Source organism: Fistularia commersonii, unplaced genomic scaffold (genome assembly GCF_037954325.1).
Source record: "Fistularia commersonii isolate RoL2024-O1a breed Wild unplaced genomic scaffold, RoL_Fcom_v1.0 HiC_scaffold_54, whole genome shotgun sequence".
NCBI lineage: Eukaryota > Metazoa > Chordata > Actinopteri > Syngnathiformes > Fistulariidae > Fistularia > Fistularia commersonii.
Window position 1 is genome coordinate 116,063 of NW_028234012.1, and position 6,438 is coordinate 122,500.

Consider the following 6,438-nt stretch of genomic DNA (forward strand, 5'->3'; position numbering starts at 1 on the left):
CTCCACCGCTCCACCGCTCCTCCGCGATGGGCCCTGGTACCCCCCCCCCCACCTAAACAAACTCTCACACATACACACACGAACAAACTCACACAGACACAAAAACAAACAAACACACACACACACACACACACACACACCTTAACTCATCATAGCTGTGCTAATAGCATTAGCCGAGACGCATCCACAACCAAACAAACATTAGCTCATCCACTCATTCACATGTGTGTGCCCAGTGGTCCGGGAGCTCCAATCATACGTTCGGGGGATCTATGTCCGGAGAATGCTCACATTAGCCCGTCTAAGGGGTTCTGCTGCCCCCAACCTGCTCCGCCTCTGAGAGAAGAAACATTACCTTCGCTCCTCTGCTCCTCCGCTTCTCAGCTCCACCGCTCCTCCGCTATGGGCCCTGGTACTCCCCCCCCCCCCCCACCTAAACAAACTCTCACACAAAATCACTCACACACACACAAAAACACACAAACACACAAACACACATACACACACACCTTAACTCATCATAGCTGTGCTAATAGCATTAGCCGAAACGCATCCGCAACCAAACAAACATTCGCTCATCCACTCATTCACATGTGTGTGCCCAATGGTAGTCCCTGTCCGCGACCCCCCCCCCCAACAAAAGAGCCTCTCACACACACAAAAACACACAAAGACACACACACAGACACAAACATACACACATACACACACCTTAAGTCTTCATAGCTGTGCTAATAGCTTTAGCCGAAACGCATCCACAACCAAACAAACATTAGCTCATCCACTCATTCACATGTGTGCGCCCTGGTACTCCGTGTCCGCCCCCCCCCCCCCCCCCCCCACCAAAACAAACTATCACACACATACACAAAGACACTCACACACACACATACACTGACACACATACACACATTAAGTCATCATAGCTGTGCTAACAGCATTAGCCGAAACGCATCCACAACCAAACAAACATTAGCTCATCCACTCATTCACATGTGTGCGCCCTACTACTCCGTGTCCGCGAACCCCCCCCCCCCCCCCCCCCACCAAAACAAACTATCACACACTTACACAAAGACACTCACACACACACACACACTGACACACATACACACATTAAGTCATCATAGCTGTGCTAATAGCATTAGCCGAAACGCATCCACATCCAAACAAACATTAGCTCATCAACTCATTCACATGTATGTGCCCAATGGTCCGCTTCTCCGCTCCACCGCTCCTCCGCTATAGGCCCTGGTACTCCTGATCCGCCGGACTCAGGAGAATTATGGGACGTGCTTCTGCCCTCCATCCGCTTCACAGCTCATCCGCTCCAGGCCCAGCTACCCCCTGTCCGCGCCCCCCCCCCACCTAAACAAACTGTCACACACATATACACAAACGCACAAACAAACACACACACACACACACAAGAACACACAAACAAAGAAACACACAAACACACATACACACACACACCTTAAGTCATCATAGCTGTGCTAATAGCTCCCAAGCTTCCCCGCCTCTGAGAGGAGAAACAATACCTCCGCTACTCCGCTCCTCCGCTTCTCAGCTCCACCGCTCCTCCGCTATGGGCCCTGGTACCCCCCCCCCCCACCTAAACACACTCACACACACACAAAAACACACGCGCACACACACGCGCACACACACACACACACACACACACACACACACACACACAACACACACACACACACACACACAAACACACCTTAACTCATCATAGCTGTGCTAATAGCATTAGCCGAAATGCATCCACTACCAAACAAACATTAGCTCATCCACTCATTCACATGTGTGTGCCCAATGGTCCGGGAGCTCCAATCATACGTCCGGGGGATCTATATCTGGAAAAGGCTCACAGTGGCCGGTCTAAGGCGTCCTACTGCCCCCAAACTTCCCATCCTCTGCCTTTGAGAAGAGAAAAATTACCTCTACTCCTCCATTCCTCCGCTTCTCCGCTCCACCGCTCCTCGGCGATGGGCCCTGGTACCCCCCCCCACCCCCACCTAAACAAACTCTGACACATACACACACGAACACACTCACACAGACACAAAAAACAAACAAACACACACACACACAGACACACACACACACACACACACACACCTTAACTCATCAAAGATGTGCTAATAGCATTAGCCAAAACGCATCCACAACCAAACAAACATTAGGTCATCCACTCATTCACATGTGTGTGCCCAATGGTCCGGGAGCTCCAATCATACGTTCGGGGGATCTATGTCTGGAGAATGCTCACATTAGCCCGTCTAAGGGGATCTGCTGCCCCCAAGCTTCCCCGCCTCTGAGAGGAGAAACTATACCTCCGCTACTCCGCTCCTCCGCTCCTCCGCTTCTCAGCTCCACCACTCCTCCGCTTTGGGCCCTGGAATTCCCGAACCGCTGGACATAAGCGAATCAAGGCCGGGCATCTGCCCTCCTCCGCTCCTCAGCTCATCTGCTCGAGGCCCTGGTACACCCTGTCCGCGACCCCCCCCCCACCTAAACAAACTCACACACACACACACACAAACACACACACACACACACACACACACACACACACACACACACACACACACACAGACACCTTAACTCATCTTAGCTGTGCTAGTAGCATTAGCCGAAACGCATCCACAACCAAACAAACATTAGCTCATCCACTCATTCACATGTGTGTGCCCAATGGTCCGGCAGCTCCAATCATACGACCGGGGGATCTATGTCCGGAGAATGCTCCCATTAGCCCGTCTAAGAGGTTCTTCTGCCCCCAAGCTTCCCCGCCTCTGAGAGAAGAAACATTACCTCCGCTCCTCTGCTCCTCCGCTTCTCAGCTCCACCGCTCCTCCGCTATGGGCCCTGGTACTCCCCCCCCCCCACCTAAACAAACTCTCACACAAAATCACTCACACACACACAAAAACACACAAACAGTCACACACACACATACACACACACCTTAATTCATCATAGCTGTGCAAATAGCATTAGCCGAAACGCATCAACAACCAAACAAACATTAGCTCATCCACTCATTCACATGTGTGTGCCCAGGTACTCCCTGTCCGCGACCCCCCCCCCCCACCAAAAGAAACTATCACACACATACACAAAGACACTCACACACACACACACACAGACACACATACACACCTTAAGTCATCATAGCTGTGCTAAAAGCATTAGCCGAAACGCATCCACAACCACACAAACATTAGCTTATCCACTCATTCACATGTATGTGACCAGAGGTCTGGGAGCTCCGGTCATACGTCTGGGGGAGCTATCTCCAGAGAAGGCTCACATTAGGCCGTCTAAGGGGTTCTTCTGCCCCCAAGCCTCCCCGCCTCTGAGAGAAGAAACATTACCTCCGCTCCTCTGCTCCTCCGCTTCTCAGCTCCACCGCTCCTCCGCTATTGGCCCTGGTACCCCCCCCCCCACCTAAACAGACTCACACACACACAAAAACACACAAACACACACAAAGACACTCACACACACACACACACACACACACTCACACACACACACACACACACAAACGCACCTTAACTCATCATAGCTGTGCTAATAGCATTAGCCGAAACGCATCCACAACCAAACAAACATTAGCTCATCCACTCATTCACATGTGTGTGCCCAGTGGTCCGGGAGCTCCAATCATACGTTCGGGGGATCTATGTCCGGAGAATGCTCACATTAGCCCGTCTAAGGGGTTCTGCTGCCCCCAAGCTGCTCCGCCTCTGAGAGAAGAAACATTACCACCGCTCCTCTGCTCCTCCGCTTCTCAGCTCCACCGCTCCTCCGCTATGGGCCCTGGTACTCCCCCCCCCACCCCCCCCCTACCTAAACAAACTCTCACACAAAATCACTCACACACACACAAAAACACACAAACACACAAACACACATACACACACACCTTAACTCATCATAGCTGTGCTAATAGCATTAGCCGAAACGCATCCACAACCAAACAAACATTCGCTCATCCACTCATTCACATGTGTGTGCCCAATGGTACTCCCTGTCCGCGACCCCCCCCCCACCAAAAGAGCCTCTCACACACACACACACAAACAAAGACACTCACACACACACAGACACAGCCATACACACACCTTAAGTCTTCATAGCTGTGCTAATAGCTTTAGCCGAAACGCATCCACAACCAAAGAAACATTAGCTCATCCACTCATTCACATGTGTGCGCTCTGGTACTCCGTGTCCGCCCCCCCCCCCCCCCCCCCCCCCACCAAAACAAACTATCACACACATACACAAAAACACTCACACACACACACACACTGACACACATACACACATTAAGTCAGCATAGCTGTGCTAATACCATTAGCCGAAACGCATCCACAACCAAACAAACATTAGCTCATCTACTCATTCACATGTATGTGCCCAGAGGTCTGGGAGCTCCGGTCATACGTCTGGGGGAGCTATCTCCAGAGAAGACTCACATTAGGCCGTCTATGGGGTTCTTCTGCCCCCAAGCTTCCCCACCTCTGAGAGGAGAAACAATACCTCCGCTACTCCGCTCCTCCGCTTCTCAGCTCCACCGCTCCTCCGCTATGGGCCCTGGTACCCCCCCCCCCACCTAAACACACTCACACACACACAAAAACACACGCGCACACACACGCGCACACACACACACACACACACACACACACAAACACACACACACACACACACACAAACACACCTTAACTCATCATAGCTGTGCTAATAGCATTAGCCGAAACGCATCCACTACCAAACAAACATTAGCTCATCCACTCATTCACATGTGTGTGCCCAATGGTCCGGGAGCTCCAATCATACATCCGGGGGATCTATATCTGGAGAAGGTTCACAGTGGCCGGTCTAAGGCGTCCTACTGCACCCAAACTTCCATCCTCTGCCTTTGAGAAGAGAAAAATTACCTCTACTCCTCCATTCCTCCGCTTCTCCGCTCCACCGCTCCTCGGCGATGGGCCCTGGTACCCCCCCCCACCCCCACCTAAACAAACTCTGACACATACACACACGAACACACTCACACAGACACAAAAAACAAACAAACACACACACACACAGACACACACACACACACACACACACACCTTAACTCATCAAAGATGTGCTAATAGCATTAGCCAAAACGCATCCACAACCAAACAAACATTAGGTCATCCACTCATTCACATGTGTGTGCCCAATGGTCCGGGAGCTCCAATCATACGTTCGGGGGATCTATGTCTGGAGAATGCTCACATTAGCCCGTCTAAGGGGATCTGCTGCCCCCAAGCTTCCCCGCCTCTGAGAGGAGAAACTATACCTCCGCTACTCCGCTCCTCCGCTCCTCCGCTTCTCAGCTCCACCACTCCTCCGCTTTGGGCCCTGGAATTCCCGAACCGCTGGACATAAGCGAATCAAGGCCGGGCATCTGCCCTCCTCCGCTCCTCAGCTCATCTGCTCGAGGCCCTGGTACACCCTGTCCGCGACCCCCCCCCCACCTAAACAAACTCACACACACACACACACAAACACACACACACACACACACACACACACACACACACACACACACACACACAGACACCTTAACTCATCTTAGCTGTGCTAGTAGCATTAGCCGAAACGCATCCACAACCAAACAAACATTAGCTCATCCACTCATTCACATGTGTGTGCCCAATGGTCCGGCAGCTCCAATCATACGACCGGGGGATCTATGTCCGGAGAATGCTCCCATTAGCCCGTCTAAGAGGTTCTTCTGCCCCCAAGCTTCCCCGCCTCTGAGAGAAGAAACATTACCTCCGCTCCTCTGCTCCTCCGCTTCTCAGCTCCACCGCTCCTCCGCTATGGGCCCTGGTACTCCCCCCCCCCCACCTAAACAAACTCTCACACAAAATCACTCACACACACACAAAAACACACAAACAGTCACACACACACATACACACACACCTTAATTCATCATAGCTGTGCAAATAGCATTAGCCGAAACGCATCAACAACCAAACAAACATTAGCTCATCCACTCATTCACATGTGTGTGCCCAGGTACTCCCTGTCCGCGACCCCCCCCCCCCACCAAAAGAAACTATCACACACATACACAAAGACACTCACACACACACACACACAGACACACATACACACCTTAAGTCATCATAGCTGTGCTAAAAGCATTAGCCGAAACGCATCCACAACCACACAAACATTAGCTTATCCACTCATTCACATGTATGTGACCAGAGGTCTGGGAGCTCCGGTCATACGTCTGGGGGAGCTATCTCCAGAGAAGGCTCACATTAGGCCGTCTAAGGGGTTCTTCTGCCCCCAAGCCTCCCCGCCTCTGAGAGAAGAAACATTACCTCCGCTCCTCTGCTCCTCCGCTTCTCAGCTCCACCG